The 24712-nt window shown below is 37.1% G+C and overlaps 1 protein-coding gene and 1 long non-coding RNA gene across 2 annotated transcripts in view; one reads left to right on the top strand and one right to left on the bottom strand.

Annotated features, from left to right (window-relative positions):
* The window catches only part of LOC145674809 (allatotropins-like), a 375336-nt gene that overhangs the window by 214398 nt on the left and 136226 nt on the right, over window positions 1–24712 (bottom strand). The gene's annotated exons all lie outside the window — the stretch shown is intronic.
* LOC145675510 (uncharacterized) overlaps window positions 1–24712 on the top strand; it is a 68782-nt gene that overhangs the window by 11670 nt on the left and 32400 nt on the right. The window contains exon 2 of the long non-coding RNA XR_014129140.1: window positions 8884–9041. This is a non-coding gene — a long non-coding RNA (uncharacterized LOC145675510). The remainder of the gene's footprint in view (window positions 1–8883; window positions 9042–24712) is intronic.

The raw sequence follows: 24712 nt of genomic DNA on the forward strand, positions 1-24712 counted from the left end.
AAGCGGATGGAGCAAGCAACAAAATGCAAGTCACCAAGTCATTCAACCTCCCTTGGGAGGATTTTTTCCGCATTAAATCTTTAATAGGTTAAAAGAATACATTAACGGGTTGCCCCCCTCAAAAAAAAAAAAAAAAAAAAAACTCTTCAAGCTATCCTGCAATGAATATGAATAAGTTTGTAGAACAACGAAAAGGCCAAGTTGCTGCATAAATGAATAGAAGAGAAAAAAATATTAACAAATATAAGTAACTGCTAGTATTATTATTATAAATCATATCTGTAGCTCTAAATATTTTCTGATGTCTGAAGGATGAGCAGTAACATCGTAATGAGTTACAATTCTACACAATGAAAATAAAATTGAAAATTGTTTGTTTCTCAGAGAGTAGTTTGTAGACCACAGGTAATACACAGCGTGGTTCCGGATGAACGATGCGGAACATGATAATATTCTATTCACAGCCAGAAGATATCTAAATACACTACTAATTTATTTGTTTTGCTTGAAATACTGTTTGAATGATTGTTTCTAGGTACACAGAGAAAAATCCGTTCTCCGGACAGCGGCGGTATATTGTACAAATATACGGTATCCTCTTGCTTACTATAGAAATCAGTACGGAGCATACGTTACCCGTATGCTACATAGCGACTACCCTTAGATGTTACATCATGCCGTTGCAGGATGTCTGACATCTAACAGTTTTCCGTATATCACATGCATATACTTATGTTACCTTCGTCAGCTATATGTTTTATACGTTCATTTGTATGAGATCCTGACCACCTACATTGTTTCATACGGAAAGTACGAACAGATGGAATACTTATACAGAAAGTATTATAAAACATGCGTTTTCAGTTATACGTCTGCTGTACGTTAAATCAAAAAACTACAGGAATTACACATGTAACCTATCTTTTTAAGTAAGCCACCTACAATTTTTTCTCAGTGTACGAGATCATTATTTTATTTAGAAAAAGGAAAAGAATAAAATTGTAGTGTATAACATTTAATTACTTTAAGTTTGTGAAATTATTTTTGTATCTACGTACGCGCAACAGTTACTGTTAAAATTATACTTTTATATATAAAAAATAGAAATATCTAATGTTGTTACTTACAATTGGCTCTTAACTTTCTCACCGACATGCCAGTGGTGTCAAGTATATGCTTTAATCGATCCTGAGTTGGAGACGCAACTAGACGATAATAGACGATGAAGTGGTTAGGCGAAATAGAGAGTTTACCCAATAGAATCCCCAGACGAAAGAAGTGAAAAAAACAAAGTTCCAGAATAGCGCTGTCTAAACAAGCATTAAGTAGGAAAAGAAGACTGCTAACATCAAGAAATGTGTTGTTGGACGTTCGTAAACGATTTATTAAGACTCTGGTATGGAGCGTGGCGCTTTACGGATCAGAGACGTAGACATTGAGAAAAGCTGAAATATCCAAGCTGGAAGCATTTGAAGTGTAGCGTTGGCACAGAATGCTGCGTATATTATGGACCGAGATGAAAACTAATGAAGACGTACTAAAGGATGCTAAGGAAGGACGACAGATCATAAAGATAATAGGAAAAAGAAGAAACAGCATGCTTGGTCATCTTATTCGGCACTCCGATTGGATCACCGTCTTGATAGAAAGGCAGAAGGAAAACCAGGAAGAGGAAGACCAATGATAGAATATCTAGATGTAGTTGCGAAGAAGAGATCGTATCAAAGTATAAAACAGCTCTCCCAAAGGAGAAAAGTTTTCGAAATTTCCATGTTGCCCACCAACCTACGGGGGAGGTGAAAAAGAAGAAGACCCGATAGAAGTCATATATATACACTGTACATGGCTATTGCATCATTTTCTTCGTATTCTTATTTCAATTATTAATTCACTGATTCATCACAACGAATTTAACGAAAATGGATATTGATACTGGACAATCAACACCTTCAACTTCCGATTCAAATAACGCTATTAGCATGATTGATAAACCCAAAAATCAATAAGGGCAGATATTAGATCTCGCTCGCGATCACTCTCTCCAACCTGTAACACTCGTAGTCAACAAAAGTTTCCATCGCATATCCCAATGTAATTTAGTCTACAGAGATGAAAGTACCGTCTCCAGACGACAAGCAGCAATTTCCTTTTCTAGAGGACATTTTGACACTGACTCTGCTTATTTGCTCAGTAACTATGATCCAAAGTTTCAAAGGAGAAGCACATCTTCCTTCAACTTACCAAATACTTTACTCGACCACAAGTCACGCAGATCACTGGCATTTGTGACGGATTCTTAAACAAAACACTGGATCCGAACTTCGCAGCCTTTCGAGATTTTTGGCAAAAATTTAATCTAAAGAAAAAGGAGAGAAAACTAACAGATAAGCATACCAGACAACAGCCTCTCCACGATAACAACCCTCTAGTCCGTAGTTATACGTGGAATTGAACCAAGTAACAGCGACGAAGAAGTCAGCAAGGAACTTAAAGCTGAAGAACTTTGTATTCTTAAGTGTTCACGCATCTAAAGCGTACACATCTCAACTTATATGGTCCGCGTATTGACAAACTCTCAGGAGACCTTTGATAACTTACTTTGCAATGGAGTCTTCATTTACAATAAACATCACAGAGTGAAGCCATCACCCCTCTTCTACTGAGCTACGAAAGATGCCAAATCTACAACTCGCGTACCACAGCGGAATGCCGTAAACCTACAAAGTGCAGATTATGCTCTCAACTCCATAAAACAAATGTCTTCCCAAACCCCTACAATCCGCCTGCATGTTGTGGAGATACTAATCCCACCTTTAGTTATAAACGCAAAGCGTGTTCAAATTCTGAATCTACAAAACCCGAACCGATTATGGGTTATAAAATGTACCAAGAGTACTATAGGTACTCCGATATCTGTTTTTCAAATGATTACTATCAACCATTTTTTCTTTCTTACCGTGACACTTCAAAACATCCTATCTTCTGAAAGACCACATTCTGTTTGTGGAGGAAATGGGGAGAAGAAACAGGAAGTCTAACCGAAACATCAGTGTAGAGCAGCGTTTCCTAACCGGTGTGCCGTGAATGGGCCGCTGGTGTGCCGCGAGGAATCGAAACAAAATTATTAATTTTATAGCAATTAAATTGTAAAAGGTAGGGGAAAATGTATATTTGTATTTCACATTATTATGAACCTCTACTATGAATCTACAATTTTAAGTTTCATACAGTGTTACTGTTCTGTACATTTCTAATGTTGTAAAAAGTATTTGTTGTCACTACTGCTTCTTTATTGCTTCTTTATTGTTGCAGACTATTTCGCAACTTGAAAAGCTAAAATATCATTCAATCCTTTCGTGAAATTACCTACGTTTGTGTTTTAAAAGTAAAAGAGATTTGTTTGTTCGTTCGTTATTTAGTGATCTTCCTTCTTAGAAAAAGGTTGGATACAATTTTTAAAAAGAATGTGTATTTTTAAAAACTTGAGTCCAATATTTGATTGCAATTGTTTTCTATTTTTAAATTAGAATGAAAAATAAGCATAATGATTTACAACGGGGAAAAAACAGTGTTCGAGCTTTCTTTTCTGTGAGAAGATGAATAATCACAGAAAAAATACCAATGTGTTTTATATTTACAAATAATATCTATAAGTGTGCCGCGAGAATCCAAGTAACACCCGTAGTGTGCCGCAAGTTGAAAAAGGTTGGGAAACGCTGGTGTAGAGACTAAAAGCAAAGAAGAAGCAAAACTACTTCTACTTTAGTTTTCATCAAATAAAACTTTCAGTCAAAATAATTCTCAGCGTTAATTTTCAGCCTACATATTCTGGACAATATACAGGTGGTAAGAAACTATTTGAACAAACTTTAGAAGCTGATTCCCGACTCCGAGACTAGCAAAAAAAAAGTCCTCTAGAACTTTGGTCAGTGAGGGATAGTTTCGCGATATAAGGTGACGAAAGCGTGGGAAAATGAACTTCAGAGGGCTGTAATTCAAACACAACGCAACGTAGAGAGTGCGGTTTAGAACATGACACTCGAAGTCATACCTGCTCGATTGAAAAATGTACGTTTCAAACCTCTGCAAGATGTGTGCGAGAGATTCGCCAAATTCACATAGGGATTACTTGTCAGGTTATAGGGAATCAATAAGTTCCTTTGGGGAATATCCTGCATACATCATGCGGAGGTTTGAAACATATATTTTTCAACCAAGCAGGTGTGACTTCGAGTGTCATGTTTTATACCGCACTCTCTGCGTTGCGTTGCTTTAGAATTACAACCCTCTGAAGTTCATTTTCCCACTATTTCGGTACCTTATATCGCCGAAACTATCCCTCACTGACCAAAGTTCCAGAGGACCTTTTTGCTAGTCTCGGAGTCGGAATCAGCTTCTGAAGTTTGTTCAAATAGTTTCTTACCACCTGGTATATATATTTCATTCCTCTATCATCAATACTGCTATTATAACTGAAAATAATTAAGTTTTCAGGCATGACTTGTATCATTATCTTATTGTTCCTTAATATCAGTTCCTTGTTGCAACATCGCATCCTGTTTGAACAATCTCTCTTCGAGAAAACCTTCCACATATTTTTCTTAGGACCCGGGTTCGATTCCCAGCGGGAGCTCATGTGGTTCGGATTCCACGTTAATCAGTAGGTCCACGTCTCATATAGCCTAGCTGCTAAAAGGAACGCTAAACTAAAATCATCAACAACAACAATATTTTCTTAACGAAACTCACCTTACAACTAAACGCTCCTTCAATGTTTCTAAGAATGCTTGCTACTTAATATTCTAGAATTATCATCTATCTTTTCGTTTATAAGACAAAATACAAGAAATAATGAAAATGTATATGTGGCTAAATAACAATTCAAAACATTGAAGTATGCTCAATCCCTTAAAAGCTTCTTTTTCAATCCTGGGATGTTGAAGTTGAGTACCTATTTGAATTACGGGATCTGTACCATTTCATTCGTTGTAGAACTGAATTTTGAAGATAATTGTGGATTGCTAGAATTGAATATCTATTCGAATTACGGGATTTGTAGATTAGCATTCGTTGAAGGATTGAATTCTTTAGAGAATCGTTTGATGTTAGAATTTAGTGCCTATTTGAACTACGTAAACTCTAGCTTATCATCAATTGAAGGATGGAATTCTTTAGAGAGTCATTGGAGATTAGAATTTTGTGCCTATTTGAATTACATGGTTTATAGCTTTTCATTCCCTGAGGATTAAATTCTTAAGATACTCTTGAGCTATTAGAGTTGAGTACCAATTTCAACTATGGGATTTGTAGCTTTGCATTCGTTGAAGGATTGAATTCTTTAGAGATTCATTTGATGTTAGAATTGAATACCAATTTAAACTACGGGATTTGTAGTTTATCATTCGTTGAAGGATTGAATTGTTTAGATTTGTAGCTTTGCATTCGTTGAAGGATTGAATTCTTTAGAGATTCATTTGATGTTAGAATTGAATACCAATTTAAACTACGGGATTTGTAGCTTATCATTCGTTGAAGGATTGAATTGTTTAGATTTGTAGCTTTGCATTCGTTGAAGGATTGAATTCTTTAGAGATTCATTTGATGTTAGAATTGAATACCAATTTAAACTACGGGATTTGTAGCTTATCATTCGTTGAAGGATTGAATTGTTTAGATTTGTAGCTTTGCATTCGTTGAAGGATTGAATTCTTTAGAGATTCATTTGATGTTAGAATTGAATACCAATTTAAACTACGGGATTTGTAGCTTATCATTCGTTGAAGGATTGAATTGTTTAGATTTGTAGCTTTGCATTCGTTGAAGGATTGAATTCTTTAGAGATTCATTTGATGTTAGAATTGAATACCAATTTAAACTACGGGATTTGTAGCTTATCATTCGTTGAAGGATTGAATTGTTTAGATTTGTAGCTTTGCATTCGTTGAAGGATTGAATTCTTTAGAGATTCATTTGATGTTAGAATTGAATACCAATTTAAACTACGGGATTTGTAGCTTATCATTCGTTGAAGGATTGAATTGTTTAGATTTGTAGCTTTGCATTCGTTGAAGGATTGAATTCTTTAGAGATTCATTTGATGTTAGAATTGAATACCAATTTAAACTACGGGATTTGTAGCTTATCATTCGTTGAAGGATTGAATTGTTTAGATTTGTAGCTTTGCATTCGTTGAAGGATTGAATTCTTTAGTTGTGTGTATTTGAACTTGGGATTTATAGCTTGGCATTCGATAACGTTAAGTTCTTTAGATAATTGTTTGATGTTAGAATTGAGTTTCTATCTAAACTAAGAAGCATGTAGCTTTGCATGTTGAATGATTGAATTCTAACCGTTTAATATTCTCTAAAGAACTTAGTGGATATTCGAACTGTATTTGTTAGAGAATCGGTGGCTGCAGTATTAGAATCTAAAGGGCTTCACGTAATTTGATAAATACAGTATCGGTAAATAAATCGGGAATTCAGTACTGTATTGTTTTATGTAAAATTTAAAAGAGCATACACTAAAGTTCAAATTGAAATATTTTATGTATGTTAGCATCAAATGAAAGAGTTGAATGATTGGAATCCAAAACTGTTTATGCAATTTCTAGGGATTTTATTATACCAAAATGAATAAGGGGGTAGGTCACTTCATTGAAAAATAGAAAAGTGTACATTTCTTTAATCCAACTGAATATATGTTTCTGAAAACGTTCCTTTTATCACAATAATCAGTTTGAAATGAAATAAAATGAAGTTTTATGTCCCACGATTATGCCGGCTAGGCTAAAGGAGACGGTGATGAGGAGAAATGAACGAAGTAGTGGAATGAAGACAGTGGGTGCACTGTAAAAAATCATTGTTATTTCAACGACATGCATGTGTGTTAACACGATTGTGTTAAAATATAATACAAACAGGTGGTTAGAACAACTCACTCTCCATTTAGAGTTGTATGTCAAATGCCGGAAGATGAAATGACACACAACCTGTGTGTTAAATTAACACAAGTGTAGAATTTTCGGTGTAGTTTTCTGAGTGATTGCCAAATATGTTGGACATCTAATTATAACGGCATATGAATTGAAGCTACAGACAAACACAGTAGAAAGAAATACTTAAACAAATCCAGGAATACGCAAAATTTCAACACGAAAAACCTTGCGATGTGTTTTCAATTGTTTTACATAATGTTTCTGAAGAAATATGTCTACAGCGAGAAATAACATCGTGCTACTGTGTCACTTCTACACTGCACTAGACCTCACGAGTCAACACGGGAACTGTGCTTCAAAAATGGTGGAAAACAAGTAGAATCACAATTAAGAGGCAAACATATTATAAGGATATAGGTAAGAATTTCCTATCATTCTTGAACAACATGTTGGTGAAGGTTGTGTTTCGCACCATTAAGAAATACTTCACAATAAATGTTCGGGAGGACGACAAAATTTTTTATGAAGATTTTCTACATGAAGTGTTCTGTAATTTACTATTCTTATTTTAAAATTAGAATCTTCGATAACCGTAAGCATGCACACCATATGGTTTTCCAACACACAAAAATGGTAACATCAACACCACACACGAAGTTATTTCAACACCGAAATAGGTGTCGTAGTAACACAGAAGTGGAATCGAACTGACACCAAAAATGGTGTTAATCTGGTGGCTTGACCTTAAATTTTAACACAGGAAGTGTTGAATTAACACTAAAACGATGTTCTTACACGGCTTTGACCTTGAATTATGACACAGATTGTGTGTTGAAATAATAAAATAATGTTGAAGTAACACAGGGACTGTGTTATATTGATTCTTGACATGGTGTAATATTAACACAAAATAATTAACACACTACACACTGTGTTACTCCCTTCGTGTTGGTGCAACATCGCTATAAGTAACACTCAACACTCTTCTCCATACTACCGACCCTGATATGGTGTCGAATAAACACCGAAAATATTAACACAGATCCGAATTTAACTCCGGTTGTTTGTTAAATACATAACACACACCCTTTGTTAAACGCCAACACCGCGGGGTCTGTATTGAATTTACACCGCGTAGTGGTAGTCACGCTGGAACCACTGCCCTGTGTTAAAATTGAACTGGATTAACACAACCATTTTTTGCTGTGTGGAAACGGGAGAACCTCCAGAAAACCCACGCACACGGTGTTTGTCTATCACAAAGTTCACTTGGCGCAAGCTGGGATCAAACCAAAGACCCCAGAGGTGAACGCTCTACCACTGAGCTACCGCGGCTCCTAATAATCAATGTTATATCATGCTATTAAGATTTATAACATCGATCCTACCAATTAAATATTTTAATGCCATATACAAAAACCTGTCTGTCTATTTCCTACGTCACATGGCACAACTAAATCCCGAGGAATAAAAAAGAATTATTAATCATAGATTCAGGAATAGTTCATTACAAAAAGCTGTCTACAACAATTTCAATTACATTAATGGATTTATATTGTGTCAATTGTAGTGTTATATATAGAAATGTTACTTGTGTTGTTTTCTATTCATCAATGTAAATGAAGTTCTAATATTTTTTCAACGTGTGGTTCAAGTTTTAAAATTACGCTCTGTGCATACATCTAAGTATATCTATATACACTAGCATAGCAAACATTATGTGTTAAATATTCAAAAGCAAACACATTACCTAATAAAATGTAATGACTGAAAGCCCACGTGTGAGAAATTTATTTTTAGAATACTGTATCTATTGTTAGATATCTATGTTGACCCCACATGTGGATTAGGAGTATCAACTAATAGGTAAACTCTAGCTTTATGGTGTTTCAGTGCTTTTGTACACTGGTACTTAATATTACGTTCTTGTCCGTTTTCTATTGCAGGGATGGGGAGAACCCAAGTTCAACAATGGTGAAGTACGGGTTTCAGATCACCAGGTGATCTATGTCTATTGGGTCACGACTTTTTGTCTGGTTCACGCGGGTGTTGGTCTTGCTTCTCAGATCCGACGACCCGGAAACAGTCGAAATATCAGCTTCAGGTAAATCCTATTATCTCAGTATTATGTTCCTATATTGTTATACCAATGTATGTCATAAAGTAGATTGTTTCCATGATCTTTAACTCATGTATTCGTCCAAGTCCAATAAATGAAGTAAAAGAAGAATGTTTCCACCCATAAATTTAGATATGGTTTAACCAAAATAAGATTACATCGTACTGGTTTATTTTTGGCGCACCACTAGAAAGGATTTTTGAAAAATTATAATTTTTTCACTAATTTTCTCATTATCCGCTAAAAGGCTCCCCTGAGTGGCATAAAAACATTTCACTTGATATAGATAAAATTTAATAAAGACCACCAGAAGTAATTGTTGAAAATTTAAAATTATTCTACGATTTGTGTATAAATACAGGGTTTGTCCGAGAAGTAATAGGACTGATTTTATTCCGCCATGACTGTACTTTGGAGCGTGCGCGCACCTACTGCATCCGGTAGAGGGCGTTCCTAGCTAACGAACGAGCGGCTGGTCAGTTGTCTCCGAGCACACGGAGAGTCAGGACAGGCTCTTTCGCGCGACTTGTTTCTGTGAGTGGCGCAGGCCGAAAATGCAGCGTCCGTTAGAGCAGAGGTACGCAATTAAATTCTGTGTTAAACTCGGTAAATCTGCGACAAAGACGTTTGATATGATCAGCAGGCTTACCCAGATGATGTTTTAGCAAGAAGTGGTGTGTTTCGGTGGCACAAGGTCTTTTCGGAGGGCCGGGAAGAGGTCGCCGATGAAGATCGTGCTGGAAGACCTTCGACTTCGACAAACACCGACAATGTGACTCGTGTGCGCGAAGTTTTGAACTCAGACCATCGACTAAGTATTCGTTTAATTGCCCAGATGTTAAATTTACCAAAAACTGTGGTTCATGAAATTGTGACGGAGCATTTGAACATGCGGAAGGTGTGCGCGAAGATTGTCCCAATAGTGCTCACTGACGACCAGAAATTGCGGCGAGTGGAATTGTGCCAAGAAAATTTGAACATGTGTGAAAGTGACACCCAATTTTTGAGTAACGTAATCACAGGTGACGAATCATGGATCTTTGAGTATGATCCCGAGAGAAAGAGGCAATCTTCCGAGTGGCACACGCCGGCGTCTCCTCGCCCAAAAAAGGAAAGAATGAGCAAATCCAAAGTGAAAACGATGTTCATTGTCTTTTTTGACATCAAAGGCATCGTCCACCATGAATTTGTTCCTCCTGGACAAACTGTCAACGCCAAGTTTTACGTGGAAGTGCTCAAGAGACTCAAACGAAGGGTCAATCGGGTCCGACTAGACATCGGAGACGACTGGAAGCTGCACCACGACAACGCCCCGGCTCACACTGCCTTTCTTGTGAACAGCTACCTGACCAAGGCCGGAATCCCAACGCTTCCGCAGCCGCCCTACAACCCAGATGTGCCCCCTGGACTTCGTTTTGATTCCTCGCCTGAAACGCCCGATGAAAGGCAAGCATTTTGAGACGACAGAGGGGATCCAAGCAGCTTACACCGAGGCTCTCAAGGCTATTCCGGAGAATGACTTCCGTCACGCCTTCAATGCTTGGAAATGACGCTGGCAGCGCTGCATCAACGCAGAAGGAGCCTATTTTGAAAGTTTTTAAAGAATTGTAACGATTGGCTCAATAATTTTTTAAAAATCGACTCCCTTTCCGGACAAACCCTGTACAGCTTCTGGTGTGTGGTATAAAAACTACAGTGCAAGAAACACAAATCAACCTGTGGTAGATGGTGATTAAAAACCACGAATGCTATCTAACCGAGTCAGTGCAGAGCGAAGCTGGTGGGCCCACGTTGAAATTTTGCATATACCTGTATTTGTTTAAGTATTTCTTTCTACTGTGTTTGTCTGTAGCTTCAATTCATAAGCCTTTATAATTAGATGCCCAACATATTTGGCAATCAGACAGAAAACAACACCGAAGATTCTACACTTGTGTTAATTTAACACACAGGCTGTGTGTCGTTTCAACTTCCGGCATTTGACACAACTCTAAATGGAGAGTGAGGTGTTCTAACCACCTGTATGTGTTATATTGTGACACAATTGTGTTAACACAAATGCATGTCGTTGAAATAACACAACGATTTTTTTTACAGTGCAGGCTCCTAACGTATCCCAGACGTAAAATAATCAAACAAGAAGAGTAGGGATTACCTTGACGTAGTTACTATCCCTTGCAAAACTATTGCTTTTACTCCCCACTACTCGCTATTTCCGCTCCGGCGATAGGTTATGAAATAAAAGTGTTTGACAGATAATTATTTCTTTATAATTCCCCAAATATGTAATTGAAATCTACTGGTTTACAATGTCAACAATAATTTTGTATCCTATATATGTAAAAAGTATATTTCTTTCAACCATTTTGTATGAAATTTATAATTAAATTAGTGTTTTTCTTCTTGTTGTGGCGCAATAAAATTACCGATTCGCCAATACATTTACACAAAAACGTTAAGTAAGTATTGAATTAACAACAACAAGTAAACGTTAAACTATGTAAAATAAAGTTACACAACATTTACAATATGATTAAACTGAAAATTACCAATTGTACTGAAATGGTAAATGAAAGTAAGCGATGTAAAAGGCAACGTTAACGAATAAATATGAAGAATAATACTGTATAAGAAAATCATACACGATTGATAGGGAATAAATAAGTAATAAACAAATAAATAATTTTTGGAGCTATGTGTGAAGAAATTAATATATAAATATGTAAAAATTATCAAATAAATATGGAATCTAAATAATACATATTATTATGTATATGTACGAATCTACAAGTTAACCAGTATGAGTTCCCTCATGACTAAGCGGTTAGTGCACGCGCCTTTGGAATGGGTTGAGTTAACATCCCTTTCAACAGCGAGAGTATGTGAGAGGGGACCTCCTGATTAACGTGGAATCCGAAGCACATGAGCTCCTGCCGAAAATCGAACCCGGGTCTTCCACGCCAAAGACGCGTACGCTAACCGTTTAGTCACAAAGGAGCTCTGCCTTTGGAGTGGGAGACCCGGATTCGATCCTCGGTCGGAGCTAATATGGTTCGGATTCCATGTTAAGCTGTAGGTCCACGTCTCATATAGCCTCGCTGGTGAAAGGGACGCTAAATTGAAATCTACTCAACTCAACTCAACAAGATAACCAGTCCAATTCTAATTTATAATTAACAACAAAAGATAACTGAAGTGCATGCGTACATACAGAATACATTCTTTCCATATTAGTTGCCTGAAATATGTTATTTTCTATAAGCTATCCACTATACAGTCAGCTGCGATTCTCTTGAGTTATGTTAGTACACGAAACAAATAAGTCATCAAAGAGAGAGGTCTAACAGGAAACCAAGTACTTATGACCACGACAACATCTCAGCTTCCATTATCTTCAGTAATCTTCGATTTTCTAATGAATTTATAGCATAGTGAGAAATATGTTTGCCAACCAGGCCCGTAGCCAGCTTAAAAATGTAGGGGGCCCAATATAAGTTGTGGGGGTCCCGATCCAACCATATTATAGTTCATTTGCAAGTCTACCGTGAGAATTTTACGATATGGGTCTGTTGCCAACTTAAGAAAAGTTTTAATTGTTTTAAATGATTATAATCATTACTGGGCCGTACTATTTTGGAAACAAAATAAAATTATGAAACTTGAATCCAGTTAGGAGCGCCCCGGGGGCGGGGTACAAGTCCGTCACCTAAAACTTTTTAACTCAAATTTTACACGGTTTTCAAAATATTTTCTGCTTTTTATAGATTTTAATTATTTTAAATATCGTTTGATATATGTTTTAGAAGTTCATTTTTACACTATAAATATTGAAAATTATTATATTAAAACTTATCATAACATATGTAATATTGTAGATAACCCATGACATCGCACATGAATTTAAATATCATATTACTTAAACTAATACAAAGGACCCTGCCTGAGCAGTCGCCAGCGTTACTAACCAAAAAGCTGTATTTTCCTCTAAGTACTCGGGCTTGCAATTGATTCATGCATATCTCTTAGCAGTAACTCTAGATCAAAGTTACACGAAGCTGTTTAGAAAGTTGCATAATGAATTCAAATTGAAGGAACATGCCTTAGACCCTAATTGTATTCAAAATACTGACATACAGAACCTTGCGACTCTGATTTTACTTTTACGAATTTCTCAACTTTTCCCTCTGACAATTTTGTAGGAGCGCTATAGGAAAACAAGGCACTTATCGCGTCTGACACATAATTTAAAGTGAAAGGAGCTGGTCTGAAATGGAAAACGAATGATGCTTGAAATCAAATAGGAAAAAGAGTAGAGAAACCCTTCCCAAAGGAGGTACAACTTTTCCTCGAAGCATTTCCGGCCGCCCACGTGTATGAACTACAATGAAACTTCAAAATCACTTCAGGAGGAGTTGTCTACACGTTATTCGAATAGCGAAGACGCTTTTGTGACACTCATGTAAAACTACGGAAGCAATAAAAGTCCGTTCCATGTAATTGCTGCGGGAAGAACATTTTTCCTTTTCGTAGGAACTCGTAGTTCTCTCGGGAGTCACTTAGATGGCGCGGATGTCGTACAAGTTAAAGCAGTTTTCATCCCTCGCAGGGAGATGGAACAAAAAATATATATACAGATTGCAAAGGAGATGATGAAGAAAAAATAGTAGAAAGGTACGTTTTTTTCTTTCTTTCTTTCTTGTTGGGTTTAGTGCTTGTGTGTTGTTTAGTGATTTTTCTTCATTTTCTTTACTTCTAAGAAAGACAGTTTCAGTGTAAAAGAAAAGGTAAAGAAGGTCAACAGATATTATGATTTTTATGTTTTACTCCTTTGCCACCCCTCTCTACCGGATGGCTCAAAAGCATTATACCACTAATTCTACTCTTGTGTGGTACACATATCCGGAATGTAATATTTCTCAAAAGTTCAAAGGACATGAGGTAATATGATTAGATACTGTGTAATATTTAAGTGTCATGTAACATGAGTTAAATATTATGTAATGCTTAAATGCCATGAGATGACGTGAGTAATGTTAAAATTTCATGCGGTGGAATCAGAAAAGTTGACATTAAGTAATGATTACAGCCAATGGCATTTCATGAAGGCCAATAAAATTCAAAGGAATAAAGTAGCATGAAATAAACGTTCAGTAAAGTTCAAAGATTTCCACAATTTTCTAGAATATGGCTCCCTTTTTTCCTCTACCTGGGTCTACCTCTACATCTACATATAAAAATGAAATAGACTTTCTCTGTTATATCAGTGCGGAAAAACAGATGGATACTTTGAAATAACTTTCGGTATATGAGCCCCTCAACGCAGGAAGACGAAACTCAGTACATATACTTGTCGTTAGAAGTAACAGACAGATGAAACTCAGTAGAAAAACTCGTCATTAGAAGTAACAGAGAGATAAAACATAGTATATAAACTCATTAGAATAACGGAGAGATGAAACTCTGTATATAAACTCGTCATTAGAAGTAATAGAGAGATGAATCTTAGTGATAAACTAATTAGAATAACAGAGATGAAACACAAATATCAGTATATAAACTCGTTATTAGATGTAACAGAGAGATGAAACTCACATCAGTATATATACACTATTTATAATAGTGTATGTTAGATAATTATATACACGACACTATAACTGGGCTTTAAGTCTGTTGTGTTATCCTTATGAAATGCATACATTTTACTCAGCCGTAGCCTGATCATTATAAAAATATCTGAATTACCATTAAAATTTAAAAAAATCATTTACCAACATAATCTGAATTCCTTGAATTTTGTTGATTTGTCGTCCAAGCGCCCCCTGGTCGCGGGGTCCGGGGTAATCGCCCCGGTCGCACCGCCTCCGTGACGGCCTTGGTCACATTCGATCAATTATTTAGAAGATTTGAAAAAGCTGCCTTTAGAAATACATGTTCCAACTAAACATGATGCTTGTCTTTTAGGTGCTGTTCTCACAAAGGAAGCATTAACAAATGTGTTGTTAAATAAAATACCAAAATTAGAATACTTTTTTTCTCGCCTTGACCCAATTTTAGCACATGCGGCTTTTTCTTCTACGTGCTTTATTAAAAATCCCTCGTTTAAACGACTTCTTGCGGTTGGAATGAAACTCCACTGTTGGGGAAATATGATCATACCCTCAAAATGGGTCTGGAGTCAATTTAAAACCGCTCCTTAAGTGACCACTCTTGGATGCAAGCATCGTTACCTGTTGGATTAGGCGGTCATGGTATTCAACAAACCGTTGATATGGAGATTCCTACCTTTTTAGCCTCCTACCAGGGATCTCTTAGTTTATTCAAGGCTCTTCTTCCACATGGTCATCACCTGGACCCAGATGAGAAAGTTCAGAAAGGCTCTAGCAAATGGAAAAAATATAACAGATATGGACCTTCCAGAAATCAGCAAAAGAGGTTCTCATGCATCTTGGTATACATCAACTGCAGCTCATTTCCATGAACTTCTGTTACAGTCAGTTGCTGTTCCAGATGATAAAGCCAGAATTCTTGCTGCTACATCCCCCCCCCATTCAGAGGCATTATTGAATGCGCTACCTCCCCCCTATTAGGTCTTCATATGTCTAATGAAACTTTTCGAATCACTGTAGCCTTAAGACTAGGTTCAGCTGTTTGTGAGCCACACCGCTGTCCAGACTGTGGGGATCAACTTACCCAACGCGGACTGCATAGCCTATCATGCATGAAGAGCATTGGCAGAAACACTAGACATTCCTCAGTTAATGATATTTTGCGAGCCCTCATTACGGCCGGAATTCCTTCCATACGCGAATAGTCAGGCTGTTGTCGTTCCGATGGTAAACGGCATGACATTAGTACTTTGGATGAGATACATATCACTAGCCTGGGATTTTACATGTTCGAACACGTTTGCTCATTCAAGCCTCTCATTGGCTGTTATGAATGCTAGAGAAGTTGCTAAACACAGAGAGGTAGAAAAGGAAAGGAAATACATTAACCTCCTCGATAAAGGGCGTCTCCACCCAATGCATTGTTAATTCCCTACTTTCTTGACCGGTGAGTACCAGGGTCGATGTGGGTATGTAGAGAACTGGTAGGCTTTGTAGGTCACGAATACGTTGATTGCGATGTCGCAAAGTGAAGTGTGTTCGAACAGGAGTCGAAAAACCGATCGACGGTACCGACAATGTTCTAGTCAGTTCTCGAGACACTGTACGCCACTGGAGAGACTTCCGGCGGAGAACTTTGGGTGTATCCTCATCTCCTAACTCCGTTGTGTAATTCTATGCCGTACATTAACCATGAAGTCAGAGAGATCCTGCAGAATCCTCACAAGAAATGACGAGAACCGACCCAAAAGCAGGGATTGTTTACTCATGGCGGGCGTATCTTCGGTGACCGACGGACACCTCGGGTATTGTGGGTATTTGCATAACAGGAAGACACGCTATTTTCTGAATATGCAAACCCCGGTGTCACATTTGGAGTAGTTTCAGTGCCAGATCTCAAAACGGAAAAACACTGCTGATCACTCTCGGCTATTTTGACCCACACATCAGCTGAGCTTAGTTTGGTTTCAGTTGAAACCCATTCTTGACCTTATAGTTATGATATCCACCAGGCCCGTAGCTAAAAGTGTGTTATGAGGGAGGCACATTTCAGTTTCTTCCCTAACCCACACACAGTTCACACGGTGACGCATGGGTAGAAAAAGCCGAGAGACATCAGCAGTGCCTGGATATTTTGAGCTCTGGCACTGGAACACTTCGAATGCGACATCAAAGTTTGCATATTCGGAAACTAGTGTGTCTTTCCGCTGTTCCCATACCCACAATGCCAGAGGGGCCCGTCAGTCACCAGAGATACATAAACAGTTCCATCGATTGTTACGCTAATAAATGGTGCTAGTGTGGACGTCTATCAACTTTAGCTACCATCTGCCAAGAATCGATATAATTATTTCATGGATTAGTAGATCAACTCTTGGTTCTTTATCTGCGACGTTGCCACACACTGCAATTCGCTTCGAGGACCCGAAATGTATACAATTATATATACTTTTTACTTTATTTTGACTTCTAAAATAATGCTCTGTAGTCCGGGGGTGCCATTTTTAGAACACCCGATATTATGTATATTACATATATAAAGGCAACTGAAATATGTGTTTAATATTTTTCTATTATATTAATTATATAACTATTGCCATTTATTTTCTGTTATAAGACAATAAAATTTGCATTATTATTATTATTATTTGTTTAGAGAAATAAGTCACATTTCTTTTATCTGTCTTATTATGTGGCGTGGTCAAGTACTCTGCGTTTCATTTCCGCTCGAGCCCGAGTATGCGGCACATTACCGGAAGGGCTATAGGATTTGGTCAAGAGACCAATTCAGTAAAGGTTAGCGAAAGATTAACATTTTAGAATTGGAATTGATAAAATTTATTTCTTAAGTAAAATTGCACTAGATGAATTAATAACAAAAATGTGTTATTATTTACTTTTTCAATTTTATTTGCAGTTAATTCATACACTGTATAATGACTACACTGAAATTATAATAGTAATTAATGCACACATCTAACTGCATTTGGAAGAAGAAGAACAAGAGTTAAATTATTGAGAAACATATCGCGTCATATACTTCTCACACTTCGGTCAGGGCTGGGAATGCAGCCTTTGTCACATTTCACGAGTCGCGTGAAAGGCTTATGGACAATAACAGGACATTGTGGGTGTGTCTTTCAACCAACAACGAGCAGAAACGAATTTTGTATTTCATTCAATTTAAGTTATTAAGAATTTTAATTGTATTGTTATTATTATCATTATTATTGAAAGTATTTATGTATGTCAGTTCCAAGGAGAGACAAATTGTAATATTTTAATATATTACGTAAAACCCAAATTGGACTAGCAACCAACTGTCATGTCTTTTACCTATGTTCTTGCACTGTATTCTCGGTCTCAAGTAGAAAACAAACGTACAACATTCAACTCGATTTTTTGAAGAACGAGGAAATTTAGCATTCATTTCAATTCATTAATTTAGATTAACTCTGCTAAATATAATAAGATTATGCGATTATGAAGATTATGCGATTCCATGTATGAGATGTGGGATACTTGTAGTGAGAAAATCAACATATCATATCTGAATAGGCAACTAACTTTCTTTGCTGCTGTACAGATTGAATAGAAGCTAGGGAAGGTAATAGATTTTAAACGAGATACGGATAACCATCGTTAAAGTCATTGTTACCCGTCAATATCGATTCATTAAGATGTCGTTAACATTAACGAACTCAGATGAGATAATCGCTCCGATTCTCTATTGAAAGAAGCAGCATTCAAAAATTTGCTTTAGTTCAAAAGTTATCGTGTGTAGTAACGAGCGGACGGATGTACAATCTATGAGGCCTATTGCATGGTTCTAATAAGATAATTTAATAATATTGATTGTTAATTATTAAATTGAAGTATAGTTCGATACTTATACAGCGCTTTACCCCTATTTATATTTGAATATATCTTAAATTTTCCAATAATGGAAATTCAACTGTGTCCCTCAGTGTTTTTTTTTTTTTTTTTTTTTGTCAGTTATATTTTGCATTGACTGTGAGATTTACACAGACCAGACAAAACATTATGACAGCTCGCAACTTCTTGATCGAAATCGTTCGGTTGACGTAAGAAGCACAGAATACAGTAGAGCAGCTCACTGAACAGTAACAGAGATCTAACTCGATCATTCATTTTGATGCCTGTGCCTAAACTGGGGAAAACTTGAAGTTTGATTGGAGACAGATTGTGATGGTCAGATGGATAGTAATGAGCATTTCGGAAACAGTGCGTCTTATCGACTGCTCGTGACTTGTCGTGGTTAGTATCCCGCTGAGGTGGGAAAACGATTAGATCAACACAAAACCAGAAGACTTGGGTTCGCCACACCTAATTAAAAAAAATGGACATGGTTGATTGTCGATTTTGTTACAACAGGATAGGGCACAAATTGTGGCATAATTAAGAGCATACTTTCATATAGTTCAACAATGAACAAAGCACGAATCTGTCTGAGCAAGCAGTTTACTATGTACTGTTAGACATGTATCTCTGCAGCAGATGACCGACACGTGTACCAATGTTAATAGAGCGGCGTCGTTGATTACAACTGGAGTTGGCACGTATCCATCGTTATAGGATCACCGAGCAAATAACAGAGTTCCATGGTCCGATGACTCACGACACTGCCTTCATCACATCGATCGCCGGATCAGAACCCGTGGTCTTCCAGGAAAATTGTGTTTGTCACGTACACAATAGGACGATGACAGACTGGTGATTGCTCCATTATGGTTTGGGAAATAAACACATGATCATCTATGGGCCTAGAGAGCGTGTGGAGGCACCATTATGACTCTTAGCTATCAGCAGGTCCGGCTGATTTATGTTGGGCATATTTCCGCCTGCAGGCAATGACATCTTTCAACAGGACAACGCATCTTGTCATAAGGAAAACGCTGTGCTGTAGTAGTTCGAGGAGTATAGTGATGAATTTTAATTCCTGCAATAGCCCTTAAAATTACCCAGTCTTAACTAAATTAAGCACCTTTGGGATATCATTGAACGTTAGATCCGAGATTTTATCACACCTCCCCGCAGAATTTACATGAATTAAGTAGCTTATGTATTCAGATGTGGTCTGCCATGCCTCCTCCACCTACCAGGGTTTCATTGCTTTAGTGTCAGACCATATTGCTGCAGTTCTGCGAGACAGAGGTTGGACAAACCAGATATTAGATAGATGGCCATAATATTTTGGCTGGTCAGTGTATATCACTTCCTTATTAGGATAATGCTAGTTAACCTTATAAGATTGTAATGTTAATGCGTTTGTCTGTTACTCCATATGATAAATCTAAACGAAAGAGAAGTTTTAAATTCAATTTTACTTGTAATAGATAGCTAGAGCAATTACCTTGACCGAGTTCGTTAATGAAGTCAACCTCTTAACATCTTCACGACTAACGCTAACTTTTACGGTGGTTGTCTGTATCTCATTCATTTATAAATGTAAGTTTCGCGTAACTCTAATAAGCAAACCTCAATACATTTAACGTTACGGGTTGGATAAACACGTAGGAGAAATATTTAGATATTCTTAATCCTTATTATAAACGTAAGCCGTGACGTAGAGGAAATATTTAGATATTCTTAATCCTTATTATAAACATAAGCCCTGACACAGAGGAAATATTTAGATATTCTTAATCCTTATTATAAACGTAAGCCGTGGAGCTGCCCGAAAATTTCCGAATGGGGAATCGCTAAAATCTCGGGCGAAAAGAATTGTGTATTTATACTATAACTTATACTTTAATTACTATTAATAAAGTAGGTTATGTTTTAAAAACGTGTCTCATTTTTCCATTCAAGTGTTCTTTTAGTTATATTTGATATACGTAATTTAATTGCATGATTTATTGAGCTGAGCGAAGCGAAGCTCTTATACTCGGGTTAGCCGTTTGGTTGTCCGCGAACTCCTCCTAGACCGTTTGGCCGATCTCAACCAAACTTAGCACGCTGATAGAGTATGTCGTGCTGGAGCTCCTCCGTGGCTAAGCGGTTAGCGTACGCGCCTTTGGCGCGGGAGTCCCGGGTTCGATTCCCGGCGGGAGCTCATGTGGTTCGGATTCCACGTTAATCAGTAGGTCCACGTCTCATATAGCCTCGCTGCTGAACGGGACGCTAAACTAAAATCAACTCAACTCAACTATGTCGTGCTGAGTGACAACATAGGTCGAAATCAAAAATCCGATGTACCATCGAGGAATAATCACCGAAAAACGCTTGCATAGACTTAACATGGGGAAAAAGTTTTCACGCGATTTTTTTGTCAACAATTAAAAATGACATTTATTATTGCATAATGGCCAGGAATGATTACGTAGTTTAAGCTCGCTCAGCTCATTTCATTGCAATCGGGTACATCCATTGCATTCCTAGTTATCTTTGTGTTAACGAAAAAATATAAAACATGTTAGTTTCCGATAGAGTTTTAAATATTACAGTAAACAATTGTGTGATAACCTAAAAAGTGGCTTTTAGGTAAGAAATTTCAAAATATTTGTTCTGTGTTTGGGTACCATATCTTTGATGGGTTGTCATTTTAAGGATTCTCGGTATTTTGGATTAAAAAATTATGGCAACCCTATTTATTATAAACGTAAGTCATGACGTAGGGGAAATATTTAGATGTTCTTAATCGTTCTTCATTGTTTTTAACAGTTCAACAACTACATATTCAAATGTAGTTCTTTATTGCCTTATTTTGAAATTGTGTATCAGTTAATTAAAGTACTAGTTGATTCACAGCTGAATAAGTATCATAGTTGATTTCGAGATTTTAACAACTCATAACTTTCCAATAATTGTTAGCTTCTTGAAAGATCATTATTTGTCTAACGGAGCCGAATTTCTTTTTTTCAAGTGCAATTTTGTCCCCATCTGAAGATGGGCAGATCGCAGAAGATAACGCATTCTCTGGGGCCATGAACATTTATTTATCGATAGTATCATTGGGAGATAGGAATCAGAATTTGTATATTTATTTGATTAGGCATACAGAAGAAGATGACCTTTGTATGGTTTGTAATTTATGTGATGAAATGGAGTGCAGGTAACAGAACACAAGGATATATGATATTAGTTGCGACGACGGTGTTAATCTTCTGCTCTGGGGCTACTCAGAGTGGGTTTAGATACTTGGAGCCCTGTTAGTTGAAAAACAAATGAGTACATTCATGAAGTTATTTGCAATGGATGAATGGATAGCGACAATATATACGATAAGGGTTACAGGGAGTGGTAGTCTGATCATGCTCATAGATATCAAAGTGATCTAATGGTGAATATGCGTAACGTGGTAGAACTGGAGTCTGGTCTAAAGAGTTCATGTAGAGTCGGATGAGCGTCCGCTATGCGGGATTGAATGTAATAAGAGCAAAGACTGTACAGATATGATAAGAGTGTTGGTATAGATGTGCAACCGTAGACCTCTTCTGTTGGTGTCCGTAGTGGTAAGAAATAAGCAATGCGTAAGACATGGCGTTTCAGGACGTGTAGTTTATAATAAAACATCTGTGGAGCTGATAACCATGCCACATGTCCATGCGTAAGAGCAGGATGAACAAAACACTTTATATGTAGCTATAAAGAATAAGTTTGGTGTTCAGATCCCAGTAAGTACCGGTACCTTTCAAACTGCGTAACAAGTTGACCCGCTTTCGAAATTAGCTTATACTATCATGGTAATAGTGTCCAACGGGTAAAGTAAAGGGGATATTTAGTTTTTACAAACAAGATTTTGACAAATTAGGCAATATTTATCAATTAAAATGTTAAATTTAGTTCACATCACACAAAGTCAAACATACAATTTGATGTCAAAGGTCAAAGGTTAAAGCAACTTACTTTTATCTTACATGAACGGCTTTACCAAATGTCTTCGTCACCGGAACATACAAGTGACAGCTATGAAAGCTAGAATTATTGCTAAATTATGATTGAAATAGTGGATACTCACCAAAATATTCCAGATAATTCTTTAATTAAAATAACTCATACACGTACCTGAAAGTAAAAGAAAGACCTTCATAAATATTCGAATAAGACTGATTTCCTAAGAATACAAAACTGAACAAGAAATATGCCTATTCAATATATCTTATATTCAGGGCCGGATTTAGGGAATGTGCAAAGGCGCGCGTGCACCCCCTCCCTTCGTTGTTCTACCTAAAGTGAGAAGCTAGCAGTGAGTTTTGCAAAATCAATAGTTTAAGTCAATTTTCTGAAGGTTGAAGGAAAATAATTCAACGAGAGCAGACACTTAGCATTTGCAAAGGAATTCCTCATTCACATCACAGATGCCTAAAGGCATTTAAAAAAAACTAAAATTTAATTCAAATGTATTTTCTACTGGTAGTTATTGGTGCACCCTTCCTCAGAGAACCCTGAATCCGGCCCTGTTTATATTCAATATACCTTAAGACAATATGGAGTCTCGGCAACCGCAACAGTTTTTATCTTCTTAACTGAAGATTGTAAGGAAAGTCAATCGTAGTGTTATTTCACTACATTCGCAAATAATAACTGAAATTCAAAAATTATATAAAAGAAATTTCTGTTTTCACATCTGACATAGTAAGTGATTTCGCAATTACTATTACTTCTTGCATTGCATTTAAATAATAACTAATTGCGCCCAAGTTATCGACCCGCTGTACATCAATGCTGTATGTTAGAAATCGTGCTTTATTAAAAGTTCCAATTGGTATGGGTTTGAGCTCTTGAGTATTAGGTATAAAGAGGTAAAAGTTGGATAATGTAATTGTTGGAACTCAGTACGCGTCCTCTCAACCCAAATTTGGAGGAAAATATGGGGTGTCGTGGTGGGATTCGAGGTACGTACTTTAGGATAGGGGAAACTATAATTATTACAATTAGTGAAACGTTTCTTAGGAACACCGTAGCGTTGGATTCATGTCCTCGTGGCCCTGGGTTCGGTTCCCGGCCAGTGCTTTCCCAATTTTTCGACGTCCACCCAGCGTCGTGAGGCAAACTGGGAAGCCGAGTGAATAGAAGACATGACGGCTACTAGGTCTAGAAAGCTCCCGATACGCCGGTTAGCGATAGGGCTGACCACGTGTTCTTTGCTAGACTGGACGTAGTTCCACCAATCGCTAACAGATGGCGTAGAGTTGCTCAGGCCCACAAATTGGGCCGTTATGCCAAGTAGTTTTTTTTTTTTTTTTTTTTTTTTTTAAAGAAACGTTTCTTACCATACTTAAAACCGGACGTGTAATTGGTTAATTTAGTGAAAATCCAACTTTTATATTGAGATATAGCGGTACATATTTTATTGTGACGTCATTAGTATCTGCATTATTTGAACTTCTGAGAATTGGAAATCTCTGAGTTTTACATCCCACGGTTATGCCAGTTAGGCTAAAGGAGACGGTGATGATGAGAGATGAGTGAAATGGTGGAATGAAAAAAGTGGGAGGAAACGGGAGAACCCGAGAAAACCCACAAGCACGGTGTTTGGTCACCACAAAGTTCACTTGGGCGGGGGCTGGGATCGAACCCGGGAACCCAAGCACCAGAGGTGAACGCTCTACCACTGAGCCACCGCGCCCCACCTGAGAATTGGGCGTAAGGAGGTGAAAGTAGAAAGTTCTCATATTGCAATTCATTACGTGTTCCAAAAGAAATTTTATGTAAAAATTAAGGGTTGTCACTATGGTGTTCTGAGGTGGCGTAAGATAGGAAGAAGTAATATAAATAAATCGAGTGAAACGATTCTTGTCTCATATGAAAAAAAATATGTAAAGTTGGATAATATCATGCAGATCCGATGTTAATATTCTACATTGTTATTCAGATATAACGGTACTGTAATAGCCTATATATTCTTATGGCGTCATAATTTTGTGAAATATTTAAACTCCTGCGGAAACGGCATCACGAAGTAAAAAACGAAAAATCTAATTATTCAACTTTATTGCATATTTCAAAATAAAATTCATGTAAAAATCAAGATATATATAATGATGGGGTACTGGTGTATCGTGAGGCGACCGAATCTACATTTCA

The sequence above is a fragment of the Thermobia domestica genome, chromosome 18, assembly GCF_964235325.1.
Source record: "Thermobia domestica chromosome 18, izTheDome1.hap1.1, whole genome shotgun sequence".
NCBI classification, from domain to species: domain Eukaryota; kingdom Metazoa; phylum Arthropoda; class Insecta; order Zygentoma; family Lepismatidae; genus Thermobia; species Thermobia domestica.